Source organism: Ursus maritimus, unplaced genomic scaffold, assembly GCF_017311325.1.
Source record: "Ursus maritimus isolate PB19 unplaced genomic scaffold, ASM1731132v1 scaffold_23, whole genome shotgun sequence".
NCBI lineage: Eukaryota > Metazoa > Chordata > Mammalia > Carnivora > Ursidae > Ursus > Ursus maritimus.
In genome coordinates this window covers 10,848,491-10,862,451 of record NW_024424786.1, presented here as the reverse complement: position 1 = coordinate 10,862,451, position 13,961 = coordinate 10,848,491, and the positions used below count along the sequence as shown (strand labels likewise).

Here is a 13,961-nt window from a genome sequence, read left to right as displayed (position 1 = left end):
AAATTCTGAAGCTTTGGAAGAAATTGGATAGCGTATGGAGGCAGATGTATAATCTAAATCACCTAGCCTAAAGCACCCACCTAGCTGAGGAAAACAAAGGAAGATAGTGCTCTGTACATTTTCCATTTGTGTCGGATTTGACCCCATCACAAGAGAGAATGGAAGTAATAATGGGGCATTCACTGGAGTCCAGAATTTCTGCTCATTGCTCTTCCATTTCACAGGCAGAAAACTGAGCTCAATTATTAGCTTGTCAAGGTTGCTATTGCTTTGAGTAGATAGAATTGTCTGCCTCTTTCCTAATTATGTTTCTCTCTTTTCATTTTTTTTAAAGATTGTATTTATTTATTTGAGAGAGAAAGAGAGAAAGAGAGAGAGAGCAAGCATGAGCGGGGAAGAGGCAGAGGGAGAGGGAGAAGCAGATTCCCCGCTGAATGGGGCACTCTCCCAGGACCCTGGGATCTCGACCTGAGCCTAAGAAAATGTTTAACCAACTGAGCCACCCAGGTGTCCCTCCCTTTTCCTTTTTTTTTTTTTAAATCCCCGTTTGTCTTAAAAAAAAAATGCAAGGATAAGAATACATACAATAAACTTAATTAATAGAATAAGACTACCAATTAAGTCTTCAATTATTATGAGACATTTATGAACCGAATGACAATAAATGAATTTCCTGCATACCTGACAGTTAGCGGAAAGAGCCAAAGAGGGAGTAGCATTTCCTCACTACTTTAGTAGCAAACTATAGGTACTAATAACATGAAAAATAGGATAAATACCGCAACACGTTCTTTTTGTGGCAAAAGCATATTCTAACTGTGGAATGTGGTTGTGTATCAGATAGAAAGTAAAATAAAAGACATAAAATATTCTTAAAAGCACAGAGGACCTTCCATCTCCCTGTACATCTGGTTATTCCCAGCAGATGATAACAGCAGAGTCCACAGTATACCCCAGAAGCATACATTTGCTAAGTCCTTAGCAGACGCAATATGGCTGGTCCTATCCTTAATCATTATTAATTTAATTTGGGGGAGATATAAGTTTTTCTTATCATTGTCAGAATGGGGAGAATGACATGATTAATTATGCACATTCACATCTATTCAATTAGAATCATAATACTGGAATAACTCTACATAGCAATTAATTCAACTCTTTTCTCTATAATAAGAAAACAGAGACCCCCCCCAATTTTTGCTACTATCCAGTCACAAAGTATTAAATATCTGCATTAACTATTCTTTGAGGCTGAGACACTGAAAAGGTTTATTATAATGCAAATATTTTCTAGAAGGCATAACGTGTGCACAATTAAAGCTAATTTAAACTAAAACCTTAGCGGAAAGGTAAGCATAATTTAAACTAATACTTTAGCTTAATCGACTGAGCTACAGTCAACCAGAAAAATCATGAAAGGAGAGAATGTGGGATGCAAACATTCTAAAAGGAAAAGCAAAGGGAACATCAATATGTGAAATAGGCACCGCTATCAACAGGATTTGCTGTCACCAACAAGAAGGTTATACTAACGTGTATTGCTTGCTATAGCAGAAGGACTCCAAACATAAAGAAAAAAACAGCATCCAGAAGGGAAAATGAAGAGAAGCAGGTCAAGAAGGTAAACTTTACAATTTGTGCCTGAGAATAAGGTTAAGACACCTCTAAACTTGTATGTCAAATTTTGGTAAAGACAACAGTTTCCCTATGTTCAGTGTGTTTTAGACTTTTGGGAATCCTCTTATTTTTTTGTGAAGTTTGTATATATATAAAGCACAGGGATTTAAGGACTTAACATGAGGCTGAATCTAAAAACATTTCCAGTGCTGTGTTTGTTTGTTTGTTTTTAGTAGTCAGTGTCATTAAAACTGGTAAGGACTTTGAGTCAAAATTCCATTTGTGACTCTGGTCTTCAGAAGATGTTATAGACCCATTTCTCCCTCCTTTCCCTTTCTACATGTAACCATAAACCATGCAAATAAATGCAAGAGGACCAAAGGAGAAACCTGAAAGTTGGTAAGGAAAAAATGAACGGGATGAGACTGTAGGATTAGGGAACACAGTTGCAGAACACCATATGTCCCTCCGTACAACAGAAGACCCATACCAGTTGTCTCCTGACTCCCAATCTAGCAGCAGAATGTGGAGGTTGGCTCCTTTCCTAAGCAAGCTCATTTCTCCCATACAACAAATGGGAATGACCAACAATGAGTAAGAGGGTAGAAGTTCTTCTATTTGGGCCTGAGAATCCTTACATCCACCAAGAGATATAAAACTGAAGGGTGGGATCAGGGACAGGAAATGGCCAAAGCAAAGGAAAACTGAACACTCTGTCACTAACAGAACTACTCTTAAGCAGTGACTAAAGGAACTTTAAACAGAAAGGAAATGATAAAAGAAAGAATCATGAAGCATCAGGAAGAGGTAAGAAACAACAGAGCAGAAATAGGGGTACATGTTATACACTGTTTTTTTTCTTTATGAGTTTTAAAAATCATATTTTACGGTTGAAACAAAAATTAATACTTAAGAAAATGACATTTAAAATTGGAGGAAACTAAAAAGATCTACATGAAAATGAGGTTTCTGCATTTTATTTAGGTGATAAAAGGTTGTCGCTATAGACTGTTGTAAGTCATAATATATACTGTAATCCCAGAGCAACCATTGTGAAAAGTAAACAAAGAGATACACTTAAATTATAACTGGGCTCCTGGGTGGCTCAGTTGGTTAGGCGTCTGCTTTTGGCTCAGGTTGTGATCCCAGGATCCTGGGATAGAGCTCCGCATGGGGATATCCCTGCTCAGCGGGGAGTCTGCTTCTCCTTCTCCCTCTCCCCTGCCCCTCCCCTGCTTAAGCTCTCTATTTCTCTCTCTCAAATTAATTAATTAACTAATTAATTAATTTTTAAAAAACAACGTTAGCATGAAATGTGTAGCTTTAAAAAAAAAACCAACATTATAACTAAATAAAGATAGAATAAAGAAAACTTTGAAGTAATGCATAGGAAGGTAAGAAAGGAGAAACAGAAATAAGAATTAAACAAAAGAAAGAGAAAACAAAAAATAAAATGACAGATTTAAGCATTAACACATTAATAATTACCTTAAATGCAAATGATTTAAATATATCAATCAATAGACAAAAACTGCCAGAGTGTATAAATCTCTCTCTCTCTCTCTCTCTCTCTCTCACACACACACACACACACAACTCAATTATATGTTACTCATAAGAAACTCAGTTGAAATATAACAATGCTGGTAAGTAGAAACAGAAGAATGGGAAAAGGCCATGCAAAAATGAATAAAAAATAAAAAGCAGGGCTAGCTATATTAATATCAGTTAAAGAGGATTTCGGAGCAAATAAAGTTATTAGATACAAAGAGGAACATTAAATAATGATAAAATGAAAAAGAAATAAAAGTCATCCAAATCAGAAAAGAAGTACAATTATCTCTATTTGCAGATGACATGAGATTATGTAGAAAACCCTGAAGGCTCCACCAAAAAAACTGTTAGAACTAATAAAATAATTCAGTAACGTTGCAGGATACAAAATCAGTATCCAAAAATTAGTTCCATTTCTATACACCAACAACAAACTATCAGAAAAAGAAATTAAGAAACAATTGCACTTACAATAGTATTTAAAAGTATTTAGAATAAACTTAACCAATGATGTAAAATCTCTATACATTGAAAACTGTAAGACATCCATGAAATAAACTAAAGAAGACAAAAATAAATGGAAAGATGTTAATGTTCATGGATTAGAAGAAATAGTATCTTTCAAATGTCCATCATACCCGAAGCAATCTACAGATTCAACGCAATCCCTATCAAAATTCCAATGTCATTTTTTCACAGAATAGAACAATCTCCAAATTTGTATTGAACCTCAAAAGACCCAAATACTCAAAGCAATCTTGAGAAAGAACAAAGTTGGAGGTATCACACTTTCTATTTTCAAACTATATTACAAACCTATAGTAATGAAACAGCATGATCCTGACATTAAAGCCACATACAAGGTCAGTGGAACAGAAGAGAGGACTCAAAGTAAACCCATGTATAGACAGTCAATTAATTTTCAACAAAGGAGTTAAGGAGGAAGGGTGGGGTGGAGAAGATAAAAAGGTGTAAATGCATTTACTAAGTCAATGTCTTTGCTTTTTCGGAGCCCAAGTAAGTGTCTCACCAGGTAACAATGTTGCATCTTTGCCTGGCGGCTAAGCATCCAGGTTTGTACTCACACAAGTTGGATTCACATTTCACCTGATCCACTAATTGTGTGACCTCAGGCAAATTATTCATCTCTTCGGTGTCTAAATGTATAAAATCTCCAAGTATTTTAAATAAAATCCTACAATGAATAAGTGAATTTAGCAAGGTCACAGGATACCTGGTCAACCCATAAAAATCAATCACATTTCTATATAATAACATATGGTGAACATATAGAAACAGATATTAAAAATATAATACCGTTACAGCAGTGCCTGGGTGGCTTAGTACGTTGAGCGACCAACTTTTGGTTTTGGCTCAGCTTGTGATCTCAGGGTCTTGAGATCAAGTCCCACGTGGGTCTCTGGGCTCAGCAGGGAGTCTGCTTGAGATTTTCTCCCTCTGGACCTCCTCCTGCTCTTACTCTCGCATTCGCATGCTTGCGTGCTCTCTCTCTCTCTCTCTCAAAATAAATAAATAAATCCTAAAAAAAATACAATACCATTACAACTGCAGAAAGAAAGTGCTTAAGTATACACTTAAAATGTACACAGTTATCTCTTTGCTAAAAATTATAAAATGCTAATTTTTTAAAAGAATTTATTTATTTGTGATAGAGAGTGAGCATGACTGAGGGGAAGGGGCAGAGGAAGAGGGAGAAGCAGACTCTACGCTGAGCATGGAGCCTGAGGGAAAGGGGGGCAGAATTCCAGGACCCTGAACCAAAGTCAGACGCTTAACCAACTGAGCCACCCAGGCGCCCCTAAAATGCTAATTAAAGAAATCAAAGAAGACCACGTTAAAGAAACATGATATATTCATGGATTGGAATACTCAACGTAATAAAATTTCAATTCTCCCGAAATTGATGTAAAGGTTCAATGCAATTCCTTTCAAAATCCCATCAAATTTTGTAGATATCAACAAGAGTATTCTAAAATTGACATTGAAAGGTATAAGCACCAGAATGTTAAAACGATCTTTACAAAGAAGAATAAGGTGAGAGAACTCACTTGACCTGATATTAAGGCTTATTGTGTAGCTATAGTAATCAAAACAGCCCATTAGGGTCAGAAGGATAGACACAAAGATAAACAGAATATGCTCAACTGATTTTTGCCAGAGGAGCAAAAGCAATCAATGGCGGAAGGATAGTCTTTTTTTAACAAATGGTGCGGGGCAACTGGATATCCGTGGGCAAAATACTGAACATCCGTGGGCAAAATACTGAACTTCAGCTATGTTTCACACTTTATACAAAAAATACCTCAAACTGAATCATGGACTTAAGTCATAAAGCATAACACTATTAAATTTTTTGCAAAAAGCATATGAGAAAATTATTATAACCTAGGTATGGCCAGACAAAGAGCTCTTAGATTTGAAACTGAAAAACATGATTCATTAAAGAAAAACTAATAAAACAGAATTTAAAATCTTTTAAATTCATCAAAACTTAAAATTTTTGCTTTATGAATATGTTAAAAGGATAAAAAGACAAGCTACAGGTAAGTAAAATACATTTGCAGACCATATATCTGACCAAGAACTAATATCTAGAATTTATAAAGAACTCTCAAAATTCAACAGTAAAAAAAAATTATTAGAAAGTGAACAAAGAACATGTACAGATGTTTCTCCAAACAGAACATACCGATGGCAAATGAACACATGAGAAGATATTCAATAGCATTAGCCCCTGGGGAAATGCAAATGGAAACCACAGTGAGATATCACTACTCACCTGTCAGAATGGCTAAAGTATCAAGATGGCAAATGTTGGCAAGGATGTGATATGGCTAATGGGAATGTAAAAATCAAACGGCCACTCTGAAAAACAGTTTTGCAGTTAATTATAAAAGAAACACGCAATTACCATATGACTCAACAACTGTATTATTGGGCATTCATCCCAGGCAAATAAAAATTCGTGTTTATAATAATACAATAATAACTGGTGTTTATTGAGCAACTTGCATGCACAAGGCATTATTACAATGCTTTAAAGGCATTCATTCATTTAATCTTCATGACAACCCTGAGGTGGGTTTTATTATCCCCATTTTACAGATGAGGAAAATTTGAGGAAGGCTACATAGCTCCTAAGCCAAGATCAGAACTCAGACAGATGAGGATAATAGCTTAAGAGCTCACATACATCGAAAATATTTAATCAAAAATATTTTTCTTTCTCCTTGATGTTGAGAATAAATAATTCCATCATTCACTTCAGCGTTATCTAGACAAGTATATTGCCTGTGAGTAAAAGAACTGAAAGGTAAGTCTTTAGGAGCAAACCATGGTGAGCAAGTCAAAGAGCCAACGTGCCTGTAGAAAAATCCAGTATCTGGGCATGAGCAGATGCTATGGAGTCAGGCAGACCTGGATGAAAGCCTCACTCCATTCTCAGTAGCTGTATAATCTGCATTATTAAGGACAATTTCAGTGGCAAGTATTATATACATTTTTAAATTTTATTTATTTATTTGAGAGAGATAGAGCAAGGAGGAAAGGCAGAGGGAGAGGGAGAAGTAGACTGCCCACTGAGCAGGGAGCTTGATGCAGGGCTCCATTCCAGAGCGTTAGGATTACGACCTCAGCCAAAGGCAGCTGCTTAACCGACTGAGCCACCCAGGCACCCCAGTGGCAAGTATTATAAAATCAACTTTTTATAAAAGAAAATTGGTTAGAGAGCTATTGGTGCTTCACAGAAACCAGAAGCCAAAGATATTAGATTTGACTCGGAAATCTCAGGGACTAAAATAGGGGTTTTGATACCAGTGGGATGTCTTTTTTCTTCACCTTCATCTCTTTATCTCCATCCACAATGTGGCGTGGACAGAGTAGCCAGCAGTGCTGAGCCTTGGAATGCATGGCCAAAAAGAAAATGGAAGCCTTCCCTTATACCTCCAACAAAAGCATCCAGTGAAATGATTTCCAATGCTCTATCCTTTTGTATCCAATCAACCAGTTACTATGAGTCAGGGGGTATATCCCTACTTCAGAGAGTGGAGACCCATCACCAGAAGGATGGGAATAGAAGGAATGGCAAAAATATAAACGCAATAACTATCATGAGGTTAGTTTTTTAAAAATTTTTTTAGAGAGAGAGAGGTGAGGGGAGAGGCAGAGGGAAAGAGAGACAGAGAATCTTAAGCAGGCTCCACACCCAGCACAGAGCCTGACATGGGGCTCAGCCTCACGACCCTGAGATCATGACCTGAGCCAAAATCTAAAGCCAGATGTTTAACCCACTGAGGTGCCCACAAGGTTTATTTATTTATTTATTGTATTTGAAGTCATATATTTCTATATATCCCACAAATCCAACTATATATAAAGCAAATAGCATATTGAAATGCTGAACAAATAATAGTTTCATCATGTCCCTGTCCCCTTTCTCAGAAATCATAGGCAACAGTTGACAAAGAACAAGGAATCACCAGACGAGAAAGGAGAAAGGAGTAACCATGTACGTTTTTTCTGCTCTTCCAGGGCTTAACTAAGTAGAGTGAACTCTTGAACAATGCAGAGGTTAGCGGCACTAACCCTCTTATAGTAAAAAAAATTGCATATCATTTTGACCCCCACCCAAAAACTTAACTACTACTAGCCTAGTGTTAGCAGAAGCCTGACGGATAGCATAAACAGTTGACTAGCACATATGCTGTATGATGTATGTGTTATTACCATATCCTTACAATAAAGTAACCGAGAGAAAACAAAATGTGATTAAAATCCTAAGGACGAGAAAATACATTTACTGTACTGTACTTACTGCAAAAACATCCACGCGTAAGTGGTGTCACACAATTCAAAACTGTGTTGTTCAAGGGTCAGCTGCAAGGGGAAGCGGAGCAAGAAACCACTGTGCTCTGGAGCTTTCCTTCCCGCGCTCTGTCTGTATTTTCATAGCATTTGATACGTGGACAGTTAGAGTGCCATCATGCTGGTTCTAGCTATTGATCTGCATGTCTTTCTGCCTTGGTAGAAAGTGAGTTTCTGGCAGATAGAAAGTATGGTCTACGTATCCTTGCCCCCTAGTGCCACGGCTGGTGTCTGGGGAGTGCTCCGTAAAACAAACAGAGGAATGAGCTCAGGTGTCGTGGGTTCACGGCTGTGGTTGCGTTCTTACTGAACGGAATACAGACTGGAGTAATATTGAGACTTAATACCCATCAGGACCATCCATTCCTAAGTGCTCTGTATCTATCATCCCATTGAATCCTTACAATTCTGCAAGTTTTAAAAATATCTGTATTCCGGACTCCTGAGTGGCTCAGTCCATTAAGCGTCTGCCTTTGGCTCAGGTCATGATCCCGGGGTCCTGGGATCAAGTCAAGGTTGGGCTCCCTGCTCAGCGGGGAGCCTGCTTCTCCCTCTCCTCCCCACTCGAGCTCTCTCTCACAATCCCTGCCTTTCTCTCTCAAATAAATAAATAAAATCTTTAGGAAAAAAAAATCTGTATTCTTTTCCTCCTCTGCCCCCTGTGTTTTGTATGCAGAAACTGAGAGTTAAAGGGTCAAGTGATATTTTCCCCAAACCGCCCAATTAGGGTCAGGAGTCTGGTCTTCACTGACGTTTGTATGGACGTCATACATTTCCCATGAAGAAGCATATATATTTTTTATGAAACCTTGTATGCACCCAAGGGCTTTGTTGTTAAACACCATCTGTAGTTTCTTGATCTGAGAGCACCTGTCAAGATTAGGTGATTTTTTTTTCCTGCCTGGCAGGAGGCTGCTGGGTATCAGGGCTCTGACGTGCTTGTCGTCCTATTACTACGCCTTTCACTTGTTAGCTTGTGATTTCTACCGAAATATATGTCTGTATGAAAGCAGGTTTTTTCCTGATCCTATTATCTTCTTCCTAAGGAGCGTGTCTAAACCCGCGCCGTGTAGCCTGTCCTGTAGCGTTTAGCTCAGGGTCCTCATAACCCTGCAGCCAGTTACCTCAGCCGAAGAAGGCGATGCCAGCCTTAGAAGCAGAGTCTGCTGATCACTGCGAAACAANACCTGAAAGAGTGTCTCCAGCCCACAGGCTACGATGTTCTTATTCCTCCAGAGGCTTTCTATCTCCTGCTAGCTGACTTGCACAAACCAATCACAGAAGAGAAACAGATAAACCTAGACTCCATGTTTTTATGTTTATGTGTGAAATACGCCTCTCTAATGATGGGACTACCTCAGTCCCTGAACCAGGATCCTTATTCTCAGGAGGAAGACACCTGGGAAGGCAGGTTTTTCCTCAGATTATTTGATAAACCCAGTCTCACAATTAAGGGTAATATTTTCCCAAGGTCAAAGAACACCAATTTCCTGAAGGGCAAAGCACCAAGTGAACTGCGTTTTGTCACATGACAAGCCCAGAGTCCTAAAATTTCTCTATTCCTTTTACGTCTGCTTGCCAGCAAGTTAATCCTTTCCCAAGCTCGTCCTCTTGTTGTACTTAACCAGATGTACTAACACCATCCCCCAGGTTGTTTTTTACTCTATTCCCCAGAGCTACAAGTTCATCAGACATGCAGCCTAATTCCTGTTTTTTGAAATGTGGGACTCTTATTCTCTTTAAAGCTCTGGATAATAATAAATCATTACCTGTGCAATACTCATAGCATCTGTGCAGTACAATTATTTACCTGTGAAGTCATCAGGACTTTATTTATTTATTTATTTATTTATTTATTTATTTATTAGTGAGAGAGAGAAAGAGAGCACGAGATGAGGGAGAGGGAGAAGCAGACTCCCACCCGAACAGGGAGCCCTACACGGGGCTCAATCCGGGACTCCAGCATCATGACCTGAGCCAAAGGCAGATGCTTAACCAACTGAGCCACCCAGGCACCCTCATCAGGACCTTTCATTACCACCTTCCCCTGCTTAAAAGCCCACTGAAGTCTGCTGCACCACAAGAAAGAGTTGACTTTAAAATCAGTCAGACTGGCGTTCTGCTGAGAGAACTATTTAAATACTAATTCTGGACTGGTCATGTAAACTTCATGATTTTCAGATTTTTTTTAATGGCAAATTGGTTATAATGATTTTTACTTTTCAGTGTGATATGGGGAGTTTGAGTGAATTAATCTATGCTAAGTTTCAACACAGGACCTGGTCAAAGTACACAGAAAATGTCCGTCTTTGGTTTTGCACATTGCCTAGCTAATGGCATTCACAGGACAAGTCTTAGCTAAGACTTGGCTATTTGCAATGTGGCCTACTCCACTGTATTTTTCCATAGACAATACTGTAAAAGGGAATAAAGGAAACCTCAGTGAAAATGAAGTCAGGGGGACAAAGGGGGAGCTCTCATGCCCTACTCCTCCTTCTCAGTTGCAGACCCCAATAGGAAAAAGCTTATTTAACTACTCTCAGGAGGAGTAAGGAAGAATTTCTCCTTGCCCAGCAGTAAGCTCAGCCAATAAGAAATTACCACAGCTGGACAGCTACATGCAGAAGAATGACACTGGACCACCTTCTTACACATACACAAAAATAAATTCAAAATAGATGAAAGACCAAAATATGAGACAGGGAACCATCAAAATCCTATAGAAAAACATAGGCAGCAACCTCTTTGACATCAGCCTTAGCAACTTCTTACTAGAAACATCTCCAGAGGTAAGAGAAACAAAAGCAAAAAAACAGAACTATTGGGACTTTATCAAGATAAAAAGCTTCTGCACAGCAAAGGAAACAATCAACATAACTTAAAGGCAACCTATGGAATGGGAGAAGATATTTGCAAATGACAGATCTGATAAAGGGTTATTATCCAAAATATGTAAAGAACTTCTAAAACTCAGCACCAAAAAACCAAATAACCCAATTAAAAATGGGCAGAAGATATGAGTCGACACTTTTCCAAAGAGGATATACAGATGGCCAACAGACATGTGAAAACATGCTCAACATCCCTTATCATCAGGGAAAGGTAAATCAAAACTACAATGAGATAATCACCTCAAATCTGTCAGAATGGCTAAAATTAACAACACATGAAACAAGAGATATTGGTGAGGATATGGAGGAAGGGGAACATTTTTGCACTGTTTTTGGGAATCCAAACTGATACAGCCACTCTGGAAAACAGAATGGAAGTTCCTCAAAAAGTTAAAAATTGAACTATACTATGACCCAGCAATTGCACTACTAGGTATTTACCCAAAGGATACAAAAATATTGATTTGAAGGGGCATATGCACCCCAATCTTTATTGCAGGATTATCGACAATAGCCAGATTATGGAAAGAGCCCAAACATCCATCAACAGATGAATGGATAAAGAAGATGTGAGATAGATAGATAGATAGATAGATAGATAGATAGATAGATATAATGGAATATTACTCAGCCATCAAAAAGAATGAAATCTTGCCATTTGTGTTGATGTGGTTGGAGCTAGATGTATTATGCTAAGCGAAATAAGTCAGAGAAAGACAAATACCATATGATTTCACTCATATATAGAATTTAATAAATAAAACAGATGAACATAGGGGAAGGGAAGAACAACAAAAAAAAGATAGGGAGGCAAACCGTAAGAGACAACTGTGGAGAACAAACTGAGGGTTGCTGGAGGGGAGGTGGGTGGGGGAGGGGCTAAATGGGTGATGGGTATTAAGGAGGGCACTTGTGATGAGCACTTGGTATTATATGTAGGTGAAGAACCACTAAATTATACTCCTGAAACCAATATTACAGTATCTGTTAACTAACTAGAATTTTAATAAAAACTTAAAAAAGAATAAAGCAAATTACCAAAAAAAATATATTATTGGCATACTACTACTACTATTGTTCAAAAGATTTACCTTTAAAAAATAATAAAGTATTTATCAAAAATAAAAAATGGCTTTCTGCCCGTGGAAGCCGCCGAGTAAGCATCATTAAAGTCTCCCCTTCCATCGCCGTCATGTCTAAGGCAGAGTCTCCCAAAGAGCCTGAACAGCTGCAGAAGCTCTTCATCGGAGGTTTGAGCTTTGAAACAACCGATAAGAGTCTGAGGAGCCATTCTGAGCAATGGGGAACGCTTACGGACTGTGTGGTAATGAGAGATCCAACACCAAGCGCTCCAGAGGCTTTGGGTTTGTCACGTATGCCACTGTGGAGGAGGGGGATGCAGCCACGAATGCAAGGCCACACAAGGTGGATGCAAGAGTTGTGGAACCAAAGAGGGCTGTCTCAAGAGAAGATTCTCAAAGACCTGGTGCCCATTTAACTGTGAAAAAGATTTTTGTTGGTGACATTGAAGAAGACAGTGAAGAACACCATCTAGGAGATTATTTTGAACAGTGTGGGGAAATTGAAGTGATTGAGACCATGACTGACCGAGGCAGTGGCAGAAAGAGAGATTTTGCTTTTGCAATGTTTGATGACTACGACTCTGTAGACAAGACTGTCATTCAAAAATACCATACTGTGAATGGCTGCAACTGTGAAGTAAGGAGAGCCCTCTCTAAGCAAGAAATGGTGAGTGCTTCATCCAGCCAAAGAGGTCAGAGTGGTTCTGGAAACTTCGGTGGTGGTCGTGGAGGTGGTTTTGGTGGGAATGACAATTTTGGTCATGGAGGGGACTTCAGTGGGTGAGGTGGCTTTGGCGGCAGTCGAGGTGGTGGTGGATATGGGGCAGTGGGGATGGCTGTAACGGATTTGGTAATGATGGAAGCAACTTTGGAGGTGGCAGAAGCTATAATGATTTTCGCAATTACAACAATCAATCCTCAAATTTGGGACCCATGAAAGGAGGAAATTTTGGAGGCAGCAGCTCTGGCCTCTATGGTGGTGGAGGCCAATACTTTGTCAAACCATGAAACCAAGGTGGCTATGGTGGTTCTAGCAGCAGCAGTAGCTACGGCAGTGGCAGAAGGTTTTCATTGCTGCCAGGAAACAAAGCTTAGCAGGAGAGGAGAGCCAGAGAAGTGACAGGGAAGCTACAGGTTACAACAGATTTGTGAACTCAGCCAAGAATAGTGGTGGCAGGGTCTAGCTGCTACAAAGAAGACATGTTTTAGACAATACTCGTGTACGGGCAAAACACTCGAGGACTGTATTTGTGTCTAATTGTATAACAGGTTATTTTAGTTTCTGTTCTGTGGAAAGTGTAAAGCATTCCAACAAACGGTTTTAATGTAGATTTTTTTTTTGCACCCATGCTGTTGATTGCTAAATGTAATAGTCTGATCATGACGCTGAATAAATGTGTCTTTTTTTAATGTGCTGTGTAAAGTTAGTCTACTCTGAAGCCATCTTGGTATACTACCCCAACAGTGTGAAGTTAGAATTCCTTCAGGGTGATGCCAGGTTCCATTTGAAATTTATTTGCAACCTGCTTGGGCACAGAAGCCATTGTCTCCACAAACCTTGGTGTAGTTGAACTGACAGTTAATGTGTTGTGACCTTGGAGTTCACCATTAAAAGGGTCACCCAAGCAAAGTCCCGGAGTTTATTTGGTTATTAATATGATCGTTGGCACATCCTATGCAATATATCTAAATTGAATTATGGTATCAGATAAAATTATAGATGGGATTAAAGCTTGTGTATCATCCATTATCATGTGTAATCAATAAACGATTTAATATTCTCTTGAAAAAAAATAAATAAAAAATAATAATAAAAAATAAATTACCATGACCTAGTCAGTGAGAAATCATTGATGCCAGCAGGTCAGGTCCAGGGACCCAGAGGGGATCCCGCAGGACCAGCCAAGAGGGTCTCTGGTTATATGCAGGATAA

The 13,961-nt window shown here is 38.7% G+C and overlaps 1 pseudogene; it reads left to right on the top strand.

The window, feature by feature from the left end:
* Positions 1-12,082: 12,082 nt before the first annotated feature.
* LOC103659378 lies at positions 12,083-13,039 on the top strand (annotated as a pseudogene).
* Positions 13,040-13,961: the final 922 nt, after the last annotated feature.